Consider the following 12,061-nt stretch of genomic DNA (forward strand, 5'->3'; position numbering starts at 1 on the left):
TTCATTTAACTGATACTTACCACAAGAAGAAGTGTAAATCTGAAGTTTCTCCACAATAGTCACAAGTCAGTCTTTCCTCAAGAAAATTCCAGAGCAAAGTGAAATTGTACACAGCAGTATTCTGATAGTCATTCTGATATTAATTGTATCTGTTGCGTGGGAAGTTCCCTTATCCTGGACTCACAGAGCAATTCCAGATGTTGGGTTGTAAACTTCCCACTCCTTGCTGACAGCTGACTGCTCTCAAAGCAAGAAGCAGGCTCTGGCACTATGACCCCTTTTTACCACCAGAGCAGGCCCCTCCTAGCCGGTGTAGCTATAACCACAGGGTGTTATCAGGCACTTGTTGCACTGTGGCAGGTGGAAGGGTGAGAGTAACCCATGCCTTCAGTTCAAAATCAAAACAGCGTGCTTCTGTGTGTGTGGTTGTGACTTTGAAAGGCAGAGGGTGAAAGCTTAGCGCATAAACCAAATATCCTCTATAACTCAGATGTTATGTCATATTTTTGACTCAGAAAAATACCATTGTATTAGTTATATTACGCTCTATCAGAAAATATAAAATTTGAAAAATCAAATATTTTGAGATATATGGTTGTGGCTTTAAACAGACGAATTATTTCTGGTTTTCGGGTGATAATTTCAAAACTATTACAGATATTGATGTGAAATTTTGTACACATATCAAATGTATCCAGGGCGGGATCCTGACCTAAACTCAGTAAAGCATGTACAATATGAACAAGTTTATATGTAAATGTATTTCCATAAAATAATCCTTTTTTATCACTTTTTTAGCAGCGCGGTGAGGCTAAACCATTAAAGATGCACTTTTGATTTTAGGTCCGGTTCCAGATATGTTTGTGTTACTTAGCAATGCCCAAAATGAAGTTGGATACACTAATAGTTTTGGAAATATCAATCCCAAGCCAACAGTTACTTTTAGCGTATGTGAATTTTACTTTATTTTCTATTTGGCATGTACACACATTTATTTTAAGAATTTAGTAAAACTGACTATTTGAGCTTAAAATATAGCCTTTTATGAACACTTTGCCCAAGTTTGATGGAAATATCTTGTCAAATGGCTGTGTAACTAATTAATGATTTTAGTACCCCCGTTCAGCTAGTAGTCCCCCTAAAACAAGTTTGACAGTTTGCACTGTTTAGCAGTTTACATCACAAGGGTAGCACTTTTGATTTGATTTGGCGCTGACTAAAATTGTTTCAAAGTAGGGGGAAAGTTGGTACAAAGTCTGCCATGTAAACAAAAGTCACAACCTGACTCACCAAAGAGAAAAAAATTTGAGGTTGGAAGAGAGAGAAATCTTGAAGTTGAACTGTTATTGATTTATGAGGCAGAGCGATATGAATGGTTACTTACATTGACTCAATACGCAAGGTCCTGTTTGTAGTTCAGATCAGAGTATGTTTGAACTGACCGAAGCTGTTCATTACCGCCACCTTGAACAAATATCACAGAAATAGTTAACACTTGATGAAGATGCAATTTACATGTCATTTGATGGATGACATTTTTTTTAAATGAAGACAGAAACAAATCTTTAAAAAGTCCACACTTGTTCATCAATGAAAACAAAATTGGAATACATGTATAATCAGTAGATTAGAAACCAGAAGTTTACCAACAGACAGGAAGCTGATAAATGTTAAATGAGAATGTAAAACACTACCATCCAATTCGCAGGTTACATACATTTGTTTTATACTTCAACAAAAATCGGGTTGGTTGAATTTTACATCGTGTGTAATGTAGATCAGCTCGCGAATAAAATATATTATTCAATCACTATCAATATCATGAATATGAAAAGCAGAGTCTCGTCTACTTGTGAACAATGTTTCAAACGATTATATTTGAAGCGAACGGGTAAGACATGTGTTGTAATTTAGCAACCTCCCCGATTTGTGTGTGCTTGTGACCGGCGAATCGGAGCATTTTCACTGTTACTGTTTTAATTTTACAACTTCTATTCTAAAAACCAAACCACAACATCAATCAACATCATGTTTTTGGAAAAGTTAGTTGACTCACACCTCGTTCAGAAAAAAAACAATCTTGGATGAATAGAACAGTGTTCTTCTAGGCAAAAAAAAAAAAAAATCGAGAATGCGACCGTGAGGCCCCCCTCCCAATCCCGGCATCAGTCATCAAATTCGAAATCAAATTGTTCCATCAGTTAATTCACTTAGTACTTCGTTAGACAATCAATCTTCATTTTAGAATGAAAGACAAGGATTACCTTACATCCAATAAGCAACTCAAAATACAAGGCAGGAAGATAAAAGGGTGAAAAACGCCACAACATGTGGCATACTCCATAGCGCCAACCGGAAATGATCGAGATCATTAATTAACAAGGGAAATAACTGAAAGATATTGCTCTTTGCAGTTGTTATTGTCTCCCTTAAAACAAATGGCTCACTGAACTAAACATTATGAGTGTAGTCTAAATGCTCAGTTGACCAAAAAACAAAACTTCAGCAACTTTTTTTTAACCAAAATTTTTTTTAATTGAAAGTTGGCAGTCTCTTTGTTTTTAGATTTATTTTATCAAATAAAAAAAATAAAAAGACTGAGAACAAATTTTATGGTAAAAATTTAATAAAAATCCAATACATAAAATAAAAATATTTGTTTAAAAATAAAATGTATTCTTTGAACCCAAACTGTCTGAAAATAAATTTAAAAATAACCGAATAAAGGTTATAAATGCAATTAAAATTCTAAATAAAAAAAATGTCACCAAGAAGAATAACTAATTTTTATGTTAAAATGTCAAAATTAAATACAGGTAAAAAAAATAAACATAAAAAGAATTGTTTTTATAAAGAATAAAAAATAAATGCACGGTATTAAATTAGGAAAACAAAGATTGCAATCACCTTTTCAAATAAGCGTGGTGAAATCGTTTGGACTGCAACAATCTGCGTAAAAATTGGCGAAATGTAAGGCGTGAATAGCGAAGGTGTCACGCATTCCAGCATGAAAAAGAAAAAAAACCCGCATGCAGGATCATGGTGGCTGGGGACGCTCGCCTTATAAAATATAATCAAACTCAGACAGCAAACTTCGGCTGATTGCAAAAAGTTATCACATACATTTTTTTTGCAAAATAACAAATGACACAAACAAATTGCAAAAAAACCTTTATTATAAATATTTTTTTTTACACACACTCAAAACCTTATTTGGAGGGTTTAGACGCACTCAACAACAAAAATGGCATACAATACTTTGTCCCAAATTCAGATTTTTCAATTGTCATTTTTGTAATTAATATACAATAATTCGCAAAATAAATACCATAATTGTTCACTAACAAAAGCTTTAAAATAATTCAGCTTTAAAAAGTAGAGTAGCTGACCGCGCCAGCAAGAATCCAGCTGGCTATGATATGCCGCTGGTCATGGTCAGATCATGTGAGAAATGACAAATTGTAATCATGTGGTATCCATATTATTTCTGACATATGTACAATATGTGGCAACTGGCATCTGTCCCGCAGATGATTTCCAGATCTTTTGCTACCTGGGGATGCATGTCTGAATGGTCTGAATGGCGGAATGTGTCTCTGCATGGGGACTGGGTTTATACAGCTGGGTGTCATCAGCAAAAGACTGATTTAGAACAGAATGGTTTTGAATCAGTGTGGAGAGGGGCTTAGTGTACATGTTGAAAAGGATGGGACCGAGTACTGAACCTTGAGGAACGCCGAAAGAAAGTGGGGCTGGAGCAGACAGCTGGCCATCTACAAGCACAGCTTGAGTCCCGCCAATGAGATTGGACTCAAGCCATGCTAGCGGTGGACCGGAGATGCCGTACAGAGTCTGAAGTCTATGGAGAAGCGTGACATGGTCAATCGTGTCGAACGCTGCAGAAAGGTCAAGTAGGGTAAGCACTGACACATCACCACCATCCAGAGCAGACAGAATGTCACTGATTACTTTAAGTAGGGCTGTTTCAGTACAGTGAGAAGGGCGATAAGCGGACTGAGAGTGCGAGATCAAATCATGGGTGTTCAAATATGACAACAGCTGCTTCAAAACTACCTTTTCAAAAACTTTGGACAAGAATGATAAATTAGATACAGGACGATAATTTTTCAAAACATTGACATCAAGACTAGGTTTTTTGAGAAGTGGTTTGACAAGTGCAGTTTTGAACAATGATGGAAAAACACCAGATAACAGGCTATCATTGACAATTTGAGTAAGAGTTGGCAGCAACACATCAAGATTCTCAAAAAGCAGTGGTGTGGGTATGGCATCAAGTGGACAAGTTGTTGGTTTGGACTTCAGAATAATGGATCTAAGGTCTTTTTCACTGATTGGCTGAAATGATGGAAAAGAACAATCAGTGGGAACATCAACATGACTGGAGGAAGCAGAATGTGCACTCATTTGATCAAGGTCAGAACGAATAATTATCAGAAACCTTCTTGATAAAATAGTCACTGAATACATCTGGCAGCTGACTAGCGGGGAAACAGTGGGAAGTGGGGATACCTTACTGCGGCCGGTCAACCGGCTGCAAATATCGAACAGTTTTTTGCTTGAATCGCAAGCAATAATCTGGGTTTGGAGGAAGGTTGTCTTTGCTGCGTGTACTAACTTAGTTACAATGTCCTTTGCTCCTTGAAATATTTGTTTATGGACAGTAAGACCAGTCTTTAAGATACCTGCGCTCAGCACGCCTACGGTCACATTTGGCATCACGCAGTTCGACACAGATATCGGAGTATCACGGTGCGGACTTGGACGGACGGACAGGGCGACGTAAAACGGGGGCATGAACGTCAAGAGCAGCACGAAGTGTGGCATCAAGTTGGTCAGCGGAGGGGGAGGGGGGCAGCGCGTTCTGCAGCTCGTCCCTAAAAGCGTCTTTATCCATCGTACGGAGACAGCGGACAGACTTAAACATGGGTGGAGGAGGAGGACACTGGGTCATCAGATCAAACAAAACACAAAAATGATCTGAGGCTAAGACATGTGTAACAGACACAGATTGAACAATATGATCATCAGGCCTATGCATAACCCAATCCAGTATGTGATTCTTCTTGTGCGTTGGATGACTGACTGACTGTGTGAATTGAAAAACATCTAAAATATCTAACATCTTGACAGTGGAAGGGTGGTTGCAGTCATCAAAATGAACATTGATATCACCAAGCAAAACAGGAGTTCCAGACAAAGTGTTACAATGGTCAACAAGGTCATGAAATTCAGAGAAAAACATGGCATCAGTCAATTTGTTTTTTGAGTTTGGAGGAGGCCTATAGATGCAAAACAACTGAACTGGTTTCTGATGAAGGGCTAGTGTCACTTGTACACACTCAAAGGATGGATATGTAAATGGGAGTACCGAATTAAACGACACATGACTAGAGAGAGAGTTTTTGAAGATCACTGCTATTCCACCACCGCGAGTGACACTGCGGGGAAACGATCGGAGGGAATAGTTTGCTGGTGTCAAGTCAACAATTACACTGTCGTCACCGTTCTCCTTGAGCCAAGTCTCGGTTAAAATGAAAATGTCTAGGTCATCGTCTGTGACAAACTCGACGATTTCTGTTCTTTTACATGCTTGCTGAGTTGAAGAAACAGACTGAGCGTTGAAAAGTGCGATGCGGAGAGGTGTGATGGTGGAAGTGGAGATCGAGAGTAAGGTGTGTGATCGAGACTTACAGTCTTTTGGCGTCGGTAGCACTGCCCCATTCCTCCGACGTGGTCTACGACGATGTCTCCTGTGTGCCTTCTTTGGAGGGATGCGTAGGCATGGTAGCTGATGGCAGTGAATGCCAAGGTCGTGAAGACGACGACACAGCGACGAAGCGTCACTGGGTACACAGCTGGAGGCAGATCGAGGCGACGACGAAGGCCCCGATAACAATAACAATAACAATAACAATAACAGCACTTTATTGTCCATTAAAATATTACATAAAAATGGAAATTTTTCTTCGGCACACCCTGTCTGCCTGTAAACGATTATAACAACAATTGTATAGGACGACACACATAAAACATAAAAGGGATACAATCAAATATGAAATTGCACTATGTAAATTTAAAAATTGGTAATGATTGTCGATCAGGTAATCCAAGTACGGGAGGCACAGTAGTACTGCTCGGGTTCAAGTCCAACAGGTGCTCTCTGGTGAAACAGCGACGATCAGAGCGAACACCGATAGGCACACGAGGTAGGCCTACGGGTACGGGTACGCGTGCACTGTAACCGGCGTAAACAAGCGCACTGTCATCGCTGCTTGCCAACTGGCTGAGCAAGAGGCCAACTGAGCATTGCACAGTGATGGCAAGCCAAACGACGAAGATGGAGAAAGCTCTGGGATCCATGGACAGAATGCGTAGAAAATTATACCACTGTGTAGACAGTTCCATCAGACAACTTCTGGTAGTAAAACCAATCGATACAACTTTGATAAAATAGGTAATTTGGTAAAAAGTAGTGAGAGGTCACGTCAGGTGTGTCAATCCCCGCTCATGAACACTACTCACTTTGATGCCAGAAAATGTAACCGGACGCATTTGGAACGCCAAAGCAATCTAATACATTGCGCGGTACATCGGCGCTTAATTTCATAACGAGCCGTATGACTGAGTCATTTGTTTATTCGGTGAAAGTTTCGCACATATCTATCTCCTGTATTTGAAAATCTGTTCACCTTACGTAATTTTTAAAGGCTTTATATATATATACATTTCTTTGATAAACGTGCAGGTGAAAAATTGGTAATGACTGACGTAGGATTTACGTTGTGGATTTCACGTTGAGGGCACGTTGGCGATCAATCAAACCCCAACGTTGTGTGTTTACGTTGAAACTACGTTGTAGGAACGTTTGTTGTATCAAACTAACTTTTGTTTTTAAATCACGTGAAATTCACGTGAAAATCACGTGAGTATACCAACGTTGTTCGAACACCAGAAAATCACAATAATACAACGTCGATTTTACGTTGCTTTTTAAGGTGGAATCCACGTAAAATTTACGTTTTGTACCAACGTGTAAAAAACAAAAAAACACAACGTTGCTTTCACGTTGTGTTTTTGGGTTGGATCCACGTAAATTTCACGTAATCTTCGCAACATTTGTAAGACACCAAAATGCAACGTGAAATTCACGTAAAATGTACGTTGTATGACAACGTCGAAAGAACACCAAAATCTCACAATGACACAACGTTGGTTTTACGTTGCGTTTTTTGATTGGCTCAACGTAAATTTCACGTAAAGTTCGCAACGTTGCTAATGACACGAAAAATTCACATTTTCGCAACGTCGTATTTACGTTGTGTGTTTGCCCTCGTTTCGATTCCCCCTCGATGTTAAAATATTTAGTCAAAACTTGACTAAATATAAAAACACCACAAAATAAAACATGACACTTTTTGTCAATTCATCCGTTTCACTTTTTGTGGAGAATGTAAATTTCACTGCTCTTCTACTGTTTTGACAAACATTCTTCAATGTGATGAAGTCCCAAGTGTTTTACCCCAGTCACTCCATAATAAGGAAAGTCTGCGCAAAACCTTTGCCCAGTCACTGCCGAGTCGAGCAGTGCTCAGCTGAGTTTTAGGGTCGTCAGGACCGTTTACATGGCAGATTTTTAGTTTGGCTGTGACGTTTACATGACGATTTTTTCTTTTTTTAATCAAGAATTTTACGTCATTGGTCATTGTTTACTTACATTCTCATTCATTTCACTGAAGAAGGGCGTGGCCCGAAAGTCTTTGGAACTTGGTGTTTACTGTGTTTTTTTTCTAATTAATTAGGCAGATTTTTAGTTGGCATGGCCTCGACAGCTGTGGAGTGATTTCAAACGGACAAAATTTGGGGAATTAGAATGTTTACGCTCTTGGCATGTATGTGGGTTAAGTGTGTGTGTGCGTGTGTGTGTCAGTTACAAACACAATTTACTCCTTACTCATACTTAAAACTTGTTCTTGTCATTGTGTTTGGATTTAAGATCAGTTCCTTTCTCATTCATTTGTCAGCAGGGACAGAAGATGACGAATACCTGGCCAGTGAATGTGGATGAAAAGCAGTGCTATCCAAGTCCAGCTGTGATCCATGGGGAAACTACAGCAACAGCGGCAGTAAATGTCCACTCAGTATTGGTTGTACTGAGCATTACAACTTGTGGCAATTGTAAATGTGTGTCAATGTTTTAAAGGCCCACTAAACATTTAAAAAGTTGTCCTCGCCTTTAACATGGGATAAGACCATCCCTCCACTTGGTCACAGACCACAAATCAACACTTTGACTGCTTTCTGTAGTGAGGTAGATGTTTTGGTTGTTTCGGTGATTTTTTTTTTCTTTAGAAGAAGCTGTACCTGAATTTATTCTTTGAAAGGATACTACTCTGCATAGAGAGCCTTGAGGCAGTTCATTTTTGGTATGCAACTATTAGTGCCCGGATGGTCTTATTTCATGTAAAAGCCTCAGGGATGTCGTCAGGCGTCGGACATCGGCGGATTGAAAGGCTCAAATGTCCGATTCACATAGCCGCATGGCGGTCAGATGTCCTATCGTTTTGAACTGAGCGCTGTCATTGTCCTATAAGAACTCCATTCCTTCGGACAGCGCAATATTCTATATTTTTCTCTCAAGATACACATTTTCAAAAAGCGACCGAGCACTCTCGCGTACATGTGCACTGAAGTTGTGCAGTGCGGATCTTGCGTTTTCGGGAATTCCAAACCGTTTGTGATATGGGCTGTTTGGGTACACCTGTCTGCAGCACATTAAAGTTAGGAGTACGGTAGACAACTCCAACTGACCATAAGTCTTGCGTCTGCTTTTGGTTTCAGTTCGAGGAATTTTGACGAAGCGCATTGAATTATGCCACCGAAATAAAACTAAGGCCTGTCCACTTACAAAAACTGCTGGGTCAAAGTGTGTACAGTAAATTTTACATTTTGTTGAGGCAATGTGCGGCAGTTACTGTAACATTGAATTTGGAGAATACATTCTTTCTTTCTTTCTTTCTTTATTTGGTGTTTAACGTCGTTTTCAACCATTCAAGGTTATATCGCGACGGGGAGAATACATGGAATAACCTGGTTTTCTGGGAAGTGACATAAAAATAAATAAAACAATTGTGAATACTTCTTCTTCTTCTTCTGTGTTCGTAGGCTGAAACTCCCACGTACACTCGTGTTTTTGCACGAGTGGATTTTTACGTGTATGACCGTTTTTACCCCGCAATATAGGCAGCCATACGCCGCTTTCGGAGGATTGTGAATACTGATCGACATAGAGTGCCGTTGCTATGGAAACAGTCGTTACATTGGATTTCAAATAAACGGTTTAAGCGACATCATACATCAGGCATTAATAATATTTGGCACAAGGATACACATTTATCATATCTAAAATAATGTAGAACGATTTGTTGACATAAGACTACAGTTGAAATGAAGTTATTTTTTGTAATAAGGATTTATGAATTTCTAACCGCATATTCATTACAAAAAATAATTTAAATTCAACTGCAGTCTTTTGTCAAAAAATCGTTCTATATTATTGTAGATATAATACATGTGTATCCTTGTGCCAAATATTATGAATTTCTGATGTATGATGTTGCTGTAAAACCGTTTTCTAGAAATCCCATATGACGCTGTTAATGCCAGTTTCCATAGCAACAGCAGTCTATATCCATCCACAATGTTTTCATTCATTTTAATAAGTCACTTCAATAACTACCCAGAAAACTAAGTTATACCTTGACTGTATTCTTCAAGTTTAAGTTTGGTAATTTTACTGCCGCACATTGCCTTAAGTCATAAATAAAGGGTTCCAGTAACATACCATTCTTCTTTATTGATTATGAACTTTGGAAGGTTAGATGTTGGATCTGTTTTTTAAAAATATTTCCTTGATGTGTTGTACTAAGATCAACCGTCTGCTTGGACATATACTAAAGATCCACTACCTGGCTGCTGTCTGCAGAAAATCGATTAATTCATAGAAAAATATGCCTTACAGGGAAGCAGCTAGCCGGTTGACTGTACATGTGTTTGTGTAGAGGTGTTCTTATTGCATGTTCAAGCCAGGACAGATGGTGACCTGAAACATTTACACATTACATATGTATGCAGGACTGCTACTTTAAGCTTAGGTGCAAGTGTGATGATATATTTGTTTGACTGATTATGGGCATTAAAATAAAACTGCAAAAAGAATACTTACACTTGAGATCTGATTTTGTGCGTGTCTGTGTGTGTGTGCGCATGAGGGTTTGTGTGGGCCATTTGACATACTTGCAGAAGAAACCAACAGAGGTAACTGATAAACTGCATTTATTAACACAAAGATGTAAACAAAGTGAGTTCACACATTTCACAAAAGTAAAACAAGTCGCGTAAGGCGAAATTACTACATTTAGTCAAGCTGTGGAACTCACAGAATGAACCTGAACGCAATGCCATTTTTCAGCAAGACCGTATACTCGTAGCATCGTCAGTCCACCGCTCATGGCAAAGGCAGTGAAATTGACAAGAAGAGCGGGGTAGTAGTTGCGCTAAGAAGGATAGCACGCTTTTCTGTACCTCTCTTTGTTTTAACTTTCTGAGCGTGTTTTTAATCCAAACATATCATATCTATATGTTTTTGGAATCAGGAACCGACAAGGAATAAGATGAAAGTGTTTTTAAATTGATTTCGAAAATTTAATTTTGATAATAATTTTTATATATTTAATTTTCAGAGCTTGTTTTTAATCCGAATATAACATATTTATATGTTTTTGGAATCAGCAAATGATGGAGAATAAGATAAACGTAAATTTGGATCGTTTTATAAAAAAAATTTTTTTTTTTACAATTTTCAGATTTTTAATGACCAAAGTCATTAATTAATTTTTAAGCCACCAAGCTGAAATGCAATACCGAAGTCCGGGCTTCGTCGAAGATTACTTGACCAAAATTTCAACCAATTTGGTTAAAAAATGAGGGCGTGACAGTGCCGCCTCAACTTTCACGAAAAGCCGGATATGACGTCATCAAAGACATTTATCAAAAAAATGAAAAAAATGTTTGGGGATTTCATACCCAGGAACTCTCATGTCAAATTTCATAAAGATCGGTCCAGTAGTTTAGTCTGAATCGCTCTACAGACACACACACACGCACACACGCACACACGCATGCACGCACATACACCACGACCCTCGTTTCGATTCCCCCTCGATGTTAAAATATTTAGTCAAAACTTGACTAAATATAAAAAGGCAGTCTCACATGCATTCACAATATTTGGTACTCACATGAATGGCCAAAGATATATATAGGCTGAGAATGCAAGTTCTAATTTGGCACATTTGTACATGTAGCTGCATCTGCTAGACATATATATCCATCTTACAATAAAAACAAGTCGCGTAAGGCGAAAATACAATATTTAGTCAAGTAGCTGTCGAACTCACAGAATGAAACTGAACGCAATGCAACGCAGCAAGACCGTATACTCGTAGCATCGTCAGTCCACCGCTCACGGCAAAGGCAGTGAAATTGACAAGAAGAGCGGGGTAGTACGTTGCGCTGAGAAGGATAGCACGCTTTTCTGTACCTCTCTTCGTTTTAACTTTCTGAGCGTGTTTTTAATCCAAACATATCATATCTATATGTTTTTGGAATCAGGAACCGACAAGGAATAAGATGAAAGTGTTTTTAAATTGATTTCGAAAATTTAATTTTGATAATAATTTTTATATATTTAATTTTCAGAGCTTGTTTTTAATCCAAATATAACATATTTATATGTTTTTGGAATCAGCAAATGATGGAGAATAAGATGAACGTAAATTGGGATCGTTTTATAAAAGAAATAATTTGTTTACAATTTTCAGATTTTTAATGACCAAAGTCATTAATTAATTTTTAAGCCACCACGCTGAAATGCAATACCAAAGTCCGGGCTTCGTCGAACAATACTTGACCAAAATTTCAACCAATTTGGTTGAAAAATGAGGGCGTGACAGTGCCGCCTCAACTTTCACGAAAAGCCGGA

At 38.4% G+C, this 12,061-nt stretch overlaps 1 long non-coding RNA gene across 4 annotated transcripts in view; it reads right to left on the reverse strand.

The window, feature by feature from the left end:
• LOC138953893 (uncharacterized) overlaps positions 1 to 12,061 on the reverse strand; it is a 283,127-nt gene that overhangs the window by 13,575 nt on the left and 257,491 nt on the right. The window contains exons 1-2 of one of the 4 annotated variants that reach the window (XR_011451639.1): positions 2,265 to 2,485; positions 1,385 to 1,464 (exon numbers count right to left, since the gene is read on the reverse strand). The exons of the other annotated variants lie outside the window; for them this stretch is intronic. This is a non-coding gene — a long non-coding RNA (uncharacterized lncRNA). Of the gene's footprint in view, positions 1 to 1,384; positions 1,465 to 2,264; positions 2,486 to 12,061 lie in introns of those variants that run through there. 4 annotated transcript variants of the gene reach the window in all.

Source organism: Littorina saxatilis, linkage group LG17 (genome assembly GCF_037325665.1).
Source record: "Littorina saxatilis isolate snail1 linkage group LG17, US_GU_Lsax_2.0, whole genome shotgun sequence".
Lineage (NCBI taxonomy): Eukaryota > Metazoa > Mollusca > Gastropoda > Littorinimorpha > Littorinidae > Littorina > Littorina saxatilis.